At 53.1% G+C, this 11,522-nt stretch overlaps 1 long non-coding RNA gene across 1 annotated transcript; it reads right to left on the reverse strand.

Annotated features, from left to right (window-relative positions):
• Positions 1–8,590: 8,590 nt before the first annotated feature.
• LOC119324379 lies at positions 8,591–10,153 on the reverse strand. Its single transcript, XR_005156910.1, has 3 exons — positions 9,736–10,153; positions 9,479–9,609; positions 8,591–9,396 (listed from the first exon to the last, which is right to left on the reverse strand). It is a non-coding gene; the product is annotated as an uncharacterized LOC119324379 (long non-coding RNA).
• Positions 10,154–11,522: the final 1,369 nt, after the last annotated feature.

The following is an 11,522-nucleotide window of genomic DNA, read 5'->3' on the forward strand; positions in this document are numbered from 1 at the left end:
CCCCCCTTAACGCGCAAGCGGGCGACATGAAGGAAGAAGGGGTGCCATGGACAGGCATCAAATAACAAGCATGATGGGTCGAATGCATGGACCAGAAATAAATGCAAGAGGGGTACACGCCGCTGGGTCTGACCCAAGCGACTTGGGGATGATGCAGCCCGAGGGGCACCCCCAACAAGGTAAGCTGAAAACATGAGCAAAAGGGATACACGCCGCAGGGACGGACCCACGCGGCCTGGGAATGATGCAGCCTTGAGGGCGCTCCTAGCTGGAAACGAAACTTGAAAGATGTCACCTGGTAGTGTTGACGACGAAGGGGTGTTGAAGTAGCAGACGTAGCGGGCTACGGGAGCCGATCTTCACGAGCCCCCAGGCCCAGGAGCCTCGGGAGGCTCCGGAGGCGCTGGTGGCTCTTCGCGAACCATCTCCATCTCCGCCAGGACTGCGGAACGCCTGGTCTCCTGAGTCTCCATGATGCTCCTCATGAGGCGCTGGCGCACCGCAGCCGCGTTCGGCAAGCCGTAGGGCATGCGAACGTAGTTGTGGGGTGGGCCTTCGCAGCACCCCACGCGTGAGGGCCAGAAGCGCTCCTGAGAGGCGACTCGGTTGAGCCCCGGGATGTCGATGCAGACGCGCATCCCACCATCCTCGCCTGGATGGGGAGCTGCGGCGGGTAAGCGGCGGCTGCCACTCATGACTCTTGACTCCTGCAACTCCTGCGTGATTTGACTGACGAACTCCTGAGGGTTTGGCCCTCCTTGCCTTGTTCCTTCCTGAGGGAAATGTGTTTTGAAACATGCCTCCAAGTGGTGCCCAAGCGCCTCCCTCGTGACCTTAGCAAGGTCGGTGGCCCTCCAGGAGGGAGCTCCCGAGCCCTGCTTGAGGAGGGCGCCGGGCGCGCCTTCCTATACGATAGAAGGAGGTGCCCCCTGAGCTGGCGCAGACCCTGAAGGGCCTGCCTCCTGATGTGTCGGGCCTGGCGATGTCTTCTTCTTCTTGGGAGCGGCCTCGGGGAGCCTCCTGCTCCCGCAATCTGGGTCTTCAAGTGATGCGGCCTAAAAAGCTCGTTCCAGGGAGCACAACGCGTCTCTTTCTTCACAGGGCACTGTCATGACTCCGCCACTTCCTGGCATCTTAAGGATGTTGTAGCCGTGATGAGTCATGGCCATGAACTTGGCGAGAGCTGGATAGCCGAGGATGGCGTTGTACGGCAGGCGAATGTGGGCGACGTTGAAGTCGATGAGCTCGGTGCGGTAGTTGTTGCGTATCCCGAAGGTGACAGGGAGACGGACCTGCCCAATTGGAACTGTGGAGCCATCGGTGACTCCGGAGAAAGGCTTGGTTGGCTGAAGCTGATCGTAAGGCACTTGGAGATTGTTGAATGTCTCTACGGACAGGACGTTGAGCCCTGCCCCGCCATCGATGAGGGTCCTGGTGACTTGCACGTTGCTGATGACTGGGGAGCAAAGCATCGGGAGGACTCCGGCTGTGGCTGCGCACTTGAGCTGATCCGCTGAGCTGAACGTGATGGCGCATGCCGACCACCTGAGGGGGCGCGTGGCTTCAAGCTTGGAGGACTGCATTCACTTCGCGGGCAAACTGCTTGAAGATGCGTTGAGACGCTGGGGCTTGAGCTCCGCCCAGGATGCAGGCGATCGTGCGCGGCTCCTGGAAGCCCCCAGCCCCCTCGTCCTGATGATGGTCCTCGTTTCTCCTTGGCTGCGGAGGTAGTGGAGGGAGGCCTGCGTTTCCTTGCGGACGATCCTCGCGGGGCTGATCCCTCCTATCTCCCTCGCGAGGCTGATCCTGCCAGCGATCCTCACGAGGTCGGTCGCGCCACCCATGGCAAGGGTAGCGGTCTTCCCAGCGTCCTGCGTTCCTTCCTCCTCCTCGGCCATAGCCACGATCGTTGCGGTCGGTGCGTCGGCCGACCCTTCCTTCTCGCATGGCTCGGAGCTCTTGGCATTCGTTGGTGTTGCGGGTGTGGAGGTCGTGGTACACACAGTACCGGCTGCCCTTGAAAGACTCGGGCTGATCTCTGCCCCACTTGGTATCTGGTTCTGCCGCGAGCACGGCAGCCCCCTTGCGCTTCACGTCCTTGGCCTTGGATTTCTTCTCTTCTGTGTCTGCGATTAGCAGCTCGAGGAGGGAAAGGCGCCCTTCCTCAGCCCTGGCGCACTTGGTTGCCAGGTTGAACAGCTTCAAGGAAGTGCATAGATCTTCATGCATCGCCAGATCCTCCTTCATCTTGTCGTCATGCACGCCGTCGCACAAGGCTGAGATGATGGCCTCCTCGGTCACCTTGGGAATCTTGAGAAGTACGTTGTTGAAGCGCTGGATGTACTTCTGTAGGGTCTCCCCTGGTTGCTGATTGATGCGGCGCATGTCGCTCACAGCAGGTGGCTGGTCGCGAGTACCGTGGAAGCTGGCGATGAAACGGGTGCGCATCTCGTCCCAGGAGGAGATCGTGCCTGGGGCCAGGTTCAGGAGCCAGGTGCGGGCCCCGTCCTTGAGCGCCATGGGAAACCAGTTCGCCATGCCCTTCTCATCCCCGTTGGCGACTTCGAGCCGTCATAGCGAGGAGGCAGGTCTGGCTTGAACTTGCAGGGCCACGCGACGCTGTGCAGCTCGGTGGTGAAGGCGCGGCATCCTGCCATGGCCATGGGAGGCCTTTAGTGACGGGGAGCTTGGTCCTGCGAGCCCCCATGCGCCGCAGCTGGGAGCAGCGCGGGGTCTTGGCGTGCTGGAATAGGAGCATGGTCACGACGGACCGGAGCAGGGAGCACTCGGGCAGCTTCTTGGGGGCGAGGAACCTCTTGGCAGCTCCGCTCTTGCTGCGCTGGCGCAGGACGAGGTGGGTTCCGTCCAGGGGCCACGCGCCTTGGGGCCAGGGCGCCTTCTTGAGGGGGAGACGGCTGAGGCGCCCCCGGAGCTTCATTGCCCATGCAGGGCGGGGCGCGGTGCAGCGAGAAGGACGGCGCGGGGGAGCCCCCTGCGGCGCGGACGAGCTCGGCGACGCGGTCGAGCCACTCTTCATAGACATCGTCGACTGGGCGGTAGCGCAGGAGCTCGTTTGCCGCGATGAGCGCAGCCCGAGCCTCCATGGCCGCGCGGGGCACGCGGGACGAAGAACCGGCCGGGGCGAGCGACGGAGCGGCAGTGCGGCCGTCTCGCCTCATGGATGGATGCTGGGATGATGCTTGCTGCTCGTTCCCCGCCGGGCCGGTGGCAGCGTTTAAGGCAGGCGACGGGGAACGGCGAGGGTGGCCGCCGACGGGGTCCGTCTGGGCGACGCGGGAAGCGAGAGCAGCTCGGCGCTTGGCGCAGGCCCGACGAGCGTCTGACATGGACGCGATGGTCAATGAAGAACATGGCGGCGGAAGACGAATTCCGGTGCACCCCTACCTGGCGCGCCAAATGTCGGATTTCGGGTTCCGGCAGACCCTCTAGATTCGAACACTGGGGTGCACGCGGAGATTTCTCCCTCTGCCTACCTGCTCCTCACCGCCTCGCTATGATCTAAGCAATCAAAGGAACAACACAAGAGACACAGAGTTTATACTGGTTCAGGCCACCATCATGGTGTAATACCCTACTCCAGTGTATGGTGTGGTGGATTGCCTCTTGGGCTGATGATGAACAATACAAGGAAGAACAACCTCGCGAGGGTCTGTTCTTAGCCGGTGCGATGAACTTCCAGGGGGAGTTCAGTCGCTCTCTGGATCGATTTCTAGCTGCCTCTACCCTGGGAGTGGCTAGTCCTATTTATAGGCAAAGGCCCTGGGCCTCTTCCCAAATATTGAGCGGGAAGGGCGCCAACAATTGGCCATTTTGAAGGGGAACATCTAGTACACTTATCCTGACTAAAGTTGGTCCTCGCCTCCCAAAGGCTCTGGTGATGACGCCGGCTTGGGCTCCACGATGACCTCCATCCTGCCGTTCTGCTGGTCTTGGTCTTGTTGCACCGAAATGGATGCCTTTGCTTGATGCTCTCGCCTGTGCTTGCTCCCTTTGCACCAAAGAGGAAACAATGACTCTGCGCAGGCTGGCGCCCGCCTGGCTCCCTTGGTCGTCATGGCTTGCGTCATGGGCACCTCGTGAGGTACCCCGCCTTGATCTCTCCGCCTCCTCGCGAGCCAGTCTGACGAGGCCATGCCTGAGGAAGCTTCCTGTCGTCCGCCCCGCGAGGCTTGGCCCCTCGCGAGGGTCTTGAGCTCGTGCTGATGAAGATGGGCCATGTTGGGCCGCCCCTTGAGCCACGCCGCAGGCTGCAGGCAGGCAAGTCTGGGGACCCCCGTTCCCAGAACACCGACAGGGTACACCACTAGGGCAGAGGCGGAAGCTAGATACGCACGCTATCTAGCGGGAGAGAGGAGGGAGCGTTGGAGGAACCGAATGAAGACCAGTTTCATCGCGATGATGCTCATCGTGATGACCGCAACTCTCTTCTATGTGATGGTAGTTTAGATGATCGATATGAACTTGGAATGTGAAGACAAACTCGTTACTCGCGGTCCTGAGACTTGAATGTTCTAACTTTGTTCGGTATTTTGATTTCAGAGACTAATATGATGAATTGTGTTTGGAGACTAATCTTCTATTGTATTCAATAAATATGATGTTTATATGTTGTGCTGTCTATATTCTGTGCTGTAATATATTTTGTAACCTGTGCAAATATCAGAAAAGAAAAAAAATAATTCCTAATATTCATACTAGTGACGCATCATAGTGCACTTTAGTGGCGCACTGCAGTAAACAGACTAGTGGCGCATTAGCTAGATGTGCACCATTAGTAACCCAAAGCACAAGGTAAATATGGCCCCCTGGGAAGCATAGTAATGGCACACCCTTTGACATACTAATGGCGCACTCCCTGGTGCGTCACTATTGTTTGGTTTACTAATGGCGCACCCGGGGTGCACCATTAGTATTAGTTACTAGTGGCGTGATGATAGTGGCGCACCTGTAGTGCCACATTAATGGACAAAACAGGTGCGCCACTAATTAGCCTTTTCCTAGTAGTGGGCCTCGTGGCTCCCCTGACTGACTTCTTTCGCTTATATATCTCCATGTACCCTAAAAACATCAAGGACAACAATAGATCGGGAGTTCCGTCGCTGCAAGCCTCTGTAGCCACCAAAAACCAATCGGGGCCCTGTTCCGGCACCCTCCCGGAGGGGGGGGTCTCTCACCGGTGGACATCTTCATCATCTCGGCGCTCTCCATGACAAGGAGGGAGTAGTTCATCCTCGGGGCTGAGGGTATGTACCAGTAGCTATGTGTTTGATCTCTCTCTCTCTCTCTCTCTCGTGTTCTTGATTTGGCATGATCTTGATGTATCGCGAGCTTTGCTATTATAATTGGATCTTATGATGTTTCTCCCCCTCTACTCTCTTGTAATGGATTGAGTTTTCCCTTTGAAGTTATCTTATCGGATTGAGTCTTTAAGGATTTGAGAACACTTGATGTATGTCTTGCCGTGCTTATCTGTGGTGACAATGTGGTATTCACGTGATTCACTTGATGTATGTTTTGGTGATCAACTTGTCGGTTCCGTGACCTTGGGAATCTATGCATAGGGGTTGGCACACGTTTTCGTCTTGACTCTCCGGTAGAAACTTTTGGGCAATCTTTGAAGTACTTTGTGTTGATTGAATAGATGAATCGGAGCTTATGTGATGCATATCGTATAATGATGCCCACGGATACTTGAGGTGACAATGGAGTATCTAGGTGACATTAGGGTTTTGGTTGATATGTGTCTTAAGGTGTTATTCTAGTATGAACTCTATGATAGATCGAACGAAAAGAATAGCTTCATGTTATTTTACTACGAACTCTTAAATAGATAGATAAAAAAGGATAACTTTGAGGTGGTTTCGTACCCTACCATAATCTCTTCGTTTGTTCTCCGCTATTAGTGGTTTTGGAGTGACTCTTTGTTGCATGTTGAGGGCTAGTGATATGATCCAATTATGTTATTATTGTTGAGAGAACTTGCACTAGTGAAAGTATGAACCTTAGGCCTTGTTTCCTACCATTGCAACACCGTTTACGCTCACTTTTATCGCTTGCTACCTTGCTGTTTTTATAATTTCAGATTACAAATACTCATATCTACCATCCATATTGCACTTGTATCACCATCTCTTCGCCGAACTAGTGCACCTATACAATTTACCATTGTATTGGGTGTGTTGGGGACACAAGAGACTCTTTGTTATTTGTTACAGGTTTGTTTGAGAGAGACCATCTTCATCCTATGCCTCCCACGGATTAATAAATCTTAGGTCATCCACTTGAGGGAAATTTGCTACTGTCCTACAAACCTCTGCACTTGGAGGCCCAACAACGTCTACAAGAAGAAGGTTGCATAGTAGATATCAATATTTAGTCACATAACTAATACACATGCATATTGATCTCCTTCTTAACAGTTTGAATCTGTGCGGGAGAAGCTCCTACCAGAGGAGCGCATACGAACACTTCAAGAAGAAATAGTGGAATTTTTGCTCGACCAGGTCATAGATCCCAAAGGGGAATTCTATTACGAGCTACCTCCCCAATGAACCACTCCCAATTGTCATCGTGCTCTGAAGGCACCAAGGCGAATGCCACTAGCTCTAATGGCAACATGTAGGAAAAACTGTATATATATACATGTGTATGTGTGAATAATGGTGTGGTTGTGAGACATTCGATGATATATATATATTCTGCTAATATTAACAGAATAAATATTCTGCACACCACTTCCGCACTGCACGCTGAACGCAAGTGCACTGCATCTTCTTGCAATAGAGACTAGTGAACTTCGTGTCGAAAAAAACTGCACGCGGTGTTTTTTCGGTACCGTTTTCGCTCTAGTTTTTTTAATTGTTTATCGGAACGAGGCGTATAATACACCGTTGAAAAGCTATGGATTAGGCGCAACTTCGACGTGTTGAACAGTTTTCGAGATTCCACACGGTTTAAGAGCAGTTTTGAAAATGGTGCGGCGGATGACGAGTGGCAACGAGCGTTTTTTCGCGTTTTTTTCTAAACCGCTTGTCGGAATTAAGCAAATGATACGCCATTGGATAGATATCATCGAGGCGCATCTTTTCCATATATAAATATTTCTCTAATTTGTTACGGTTGAAGAGCAGTTTCAAATTTACTAAATCGCGGAATTCTGTTTTTTAAATTTTTTTCAAATTTTCGGTACTGTTTTCGCTCTAGTTTTTTTAACCGTTTGTCCAAACGAGGCATGTAATATATCGTTAAAAAGCTATGGATGAGGCGCAACTTTCATATATTGCAATGTTTTTGAGATTCCTTACGGTTTTAAGTTAATTTTGAAAATCATGTGGCGGACGACGAGTGGCAGCTGCTGTTTTTCGCAAAAAAGTTACAAACCGCTGCTCGGAATGATTCAAACGATACGGCGTTGAAAAGGTATCGACGAGGCGCAACTTTTTCATGTAGAACACTCTCTCTAATTCTTTACGGTTTAAGAGCAGTTTTAAATTTACCAAAATGCGGACACTCTGTTTTTTGCGACAGACCAAATCGGCGTGCGTACTTCATCCGACTGAAAACCGCACTGCATCGGACGAAATGCTGCACTGCATTAGACGGGTAAGAGAACTGCATGGTTTCTTTTATTCAAACGTAATTTTTTCAAGACAATCATTCTTTTATTTTGTCGTCTTAGTAACATTTTTTCAGCACTTCACGTTGCGAGTAAGTGAACCGCAACACTACCAAGGGTGAGCCGCATGAGTATTTTGTTGTCTTTTTTTCATACATTGCTATTGGAGGGGACTGCATTAAAATTAACTTTTGCTTTTTATACAACATGTGGCAATCTAATTAACCTCTCATAGAGTGTGTTTTACATGGGCAAAGAAGTGAACCCCATGATCGAGAGAAATGTACTGCGACACTAGTAGTTAATTGCACTGTTTTTTTCTGCTCCCTAATTTTTTTTCCACTTTTTGTTGACGAGTCTAAACTCCGGTGATAAGGCGAGTGAACCACACTTATTCTTCATCAGAGACATAGTGAACTTCACGAACAACAATTCTTCAGCTTTTTCTTTTTTATGTTTTCAACCGTGAGATTTTGCGGACACTCTGTTTTTCGTGATACCAAAATTGACGAGTGAACTATATCGGGCAAAAAACTGCACTGCATCAGACTGAAAACTGCACTGCATCCGACGAGCAACATTGTGCACCGTTGTTTGTATAGAAAATATTACATAGCGAGATGCAATTTTTTATGGAGTGAACCTCTAGGCCCACTGAAGTGAACCACCCACTCCCATACTAGCAGGGTACACTTTCATTGTGTCTCTTCTGGTTTGGATCACAAGGAACAGAGTGAAGTGGTTTGGATCACAAGGAACAGAGTGAAGCACAGCAGATAGAGTAGCGAACCTCTCAAAGAGTGATGCAGTGCGGCTCACGTGGTGATGCAGTGTGGCTTGCATGGCGATGCAGTGCGGGAGGGGACGAACATGCCTCATGGAGGAAGCCACGATGGTGGAGGGAGAGTAGGAAGAAGGTCGAGCAGGGGTGAGGGTGTGGGTGCCACTCGACTCTTCTACAAAATGAAATGCTGTGATTTTAAAAAAATACAAATAGAGTCCTCATTTCTTGCGGAAAAAATTCTTAAAAACTAAATTAAAAAGCAATTGGGTCCATTTTTTCCTCCCACACCGAACTGCATGTTGGAGGAGTCAAATTCCATGCCCAGGCATGTACCCGAACTTGCACTAGCAGCACCCATTTTTTCAATGGAACCAAGTATAGAACCCGTCCTTGGAGGTACCTTATAATTTCTTGTTGTACGAAATAGTTCAAAAATATGCACAATGAACCTCCCAGGTAGCGGAAACGAACTTCTGATATGCCCGCACACACATATCAAAAACACACATCCAGCACGCGTCGCCCGCTGCTGAAAAACTGCACTGCTCCTATGCGGCCGCCGGCGGTCCTTCTGCACTGCTCACTGCACACGGGAGCCAAGGAGGAGGGAGAGGGGTAAGGGACGGTTTTCCCCGTGAGATACCGTGGCTGCAGATGAGTGTGGACGCAGGCGGGCGGGGGGAGCCCTGACCTGGGACTTTGGGCGCATCTCCGCCAAGTGCACTGCTCGTCTCTGCAGGGCTGAACTACACGCGCCCTTGCACTAGAGATCTTGATCCGTCGTCTTCCCATGTCATGGCCAGTTGCATTTCGTCCCCGAGGGCGTGCTGCCGAAGGAACTGCAAGCGTGCATGCTGTCGACCGGCTTGCCATCGTTCTATTGTCGGTGCTCGGTGAACTGCAAGCAAGGCGCGGCCCGTGCTCCATCCCGCTTGGCGCAGACGAGTCCCAGATCGGCAACCATGGAGGCTCATTCCTGTTGGGTGACAAGGAGATGAGAGAGAGGATGGCGAGGATAGATACAGGGGGAAAGGGTCTTGGTGGAGCTGCTTTCTCACCTAGCCGACAATGATTGCAAGGCCGCCGGAGGCGCGGGTCAGGGCGGAGGTGCTGGATCCGGATTGAGGCAGCCAAGGATCTTGAAAATGAACCGCACATGGAGCACAAACGAACAACACGAACCGGAAGCCTGAAGAAGTAATCGACGCAGGGGTGATTTGGTCAGCTCACGAGGCATGGTAGCTTCCATGGTCGTCTAGAAGATCAGATCGGGGGATGGAGGGGGAAGGGGGGAGCTGCTGGCCGGAGCACATACCGGAGTGGAGTTGGTTGCTCCCCGGGACTGCAGCTCGTGGCGGCGGTGCGGTCGTCCTTTATCCGAGGAAGACGCCGGCGAGGGGCGGCCCGATGGGTGAAGGTCGTGCACAAATCGGTCCGGCCATTCACGAGCGTGGCGGTGGAGGTCCGATTCGTCGCCTCCCGTGTGCGGCCTGGCGGTGGTGCCCGGATCCATCGCCAGGGGAGAGTGGGGCGGCGAGGAGGCGCGGCGACGGATCTGGCGTAGGAGAGGATTGGGCAGCGTGGGAGGGGCCGAGGCCGCCTCGGATCCGGAGTAGGGGAAAGTGGGGCGGCGAGGAGGGGCGGGGATGGTGCGAGGCGAGCTGGGGCGCGGTGGCCGGCAGTGGGGTGGCTCCGACGGGGCTCCGACGCGTGGAAGAAGGTGGTAGGAGGGGTCGGTGGTTGGGTCAGGGATGGGTGGGGTGGGTCGCCGGTTGCATCGGGGGAGTGGGAGGATGGAGGGATGTGGGTTGTCGGGGCGTGGGGAGGAGAGAGAAGAAGGTGCGATGGGTGGGCTCAGTGCAGTTTCTTCGGGTTTTTTTGCAGTGCGAAAAGTGTTAGCAGAATAAGCGTTTTGGTGTGCATAATAAGGTCTTAAGGGGTGTTATCATAATAGACCCACCCTATATATATACAGTTCTACGAGAAATTCTATTTGTATATATATATATGCATAATGTGTACAATATGTAGTATCGTAAAATACCAGCAAACGAAAAAGAATTAAATGGAAAACACAAAATTAAAGGAAAGATAAATAATAAAACCAAAACCCCCCAAAAAATTTAGTACTGGTTGGTGTTACCAACCGGAACTAAAGGTCTCCCCACACCCGGCCCTGGCTCCTGCCATGTGGTGGCCCTATAGCAGCGGTTCGTGCAGAACCGGTACTAAAGGGGGGGGGAGGACCTTTAGTCCACACCCTTTAGTGCCGTTACAGAACCCGCAATAAAGGCCCTTATGAACCGGTGCTATAGCCCGGTTTTGCACTAGTGTAAGGGCACTGCATGTGCTTCACACGGTAAGAGTTAGAATGAGGTCAGAGGGAGGAGTAGAGTCATGCACTAAATTCATGTACTCTCTCTCTATATATATACCAAAAGATAAGAGGATCTACAGCCAGACCTCTCAAACCCGCCTCATACGTCCGGGTGGGCCGATCGGTCACAGTCCGGTCATGATTTTTTGACCCAGATGGGCTTCTCAAACGGCCCTCAAATGCCTGGGCTAACCGGTACCCCATACCCAGCCCAAATATCGGGTGGATATGGGTGCGCCTGGCACGCCCGCCACGTCAGCCTAACGGCGTGGCCCCACGAGAAAATGCCCGGAAACCCGGCTGTTCGACGGATGCCGCATACGTCGCCGTAGTGTGAACACCGCGTGGTGCCGCCGGCTCACCGCCAAGGCCGTAGCCGGCTATTTAAGTGGTCTGGCGCCACCGGCCCTAACACATCCGCCTCTTCCCTACCTCTGCTACCACTCGAGCCTAGCCATGCCCCCACGTCGCCGCTACTAAACGATCCAACACCGTCTCTTCCTCATTGAGCAGGTCCGGTTCCATAGGGAAGCGAGGCTACCTCAGGAACCGGAGGAGGATTTCGAGGAGGTTGAGGAGGAGGTGCTAGGGGAGGAGGAAGAGGAGGAGGAGGAGCAGGAGCTGGCGGAGGAAGAGGAGGAGGCACCGCCGTTGGATGTGGGGAAGGAGGAGGCACCGGCAATGGAGGAGGATGTGGGTGTGTGGCCAGAGAAGCACGCCATCCT

Source organism: Triticum dicoccoides, chromosome 1B, assembly GCF_002162155.2.
Source record: "Triticum dicoccoides isolate Atlit2015 ecotype Zavitan chromosome 1B, WEW_v2.0, whole genome shotgun sequence".
Taxonomy (NCBI): domain Eukaryota; kingdom Viridiplantae; phylum Streptophyta; class Magnoliopsida; order Poales; family Poaceae; genus Triticum; species Triticum dicoccoides.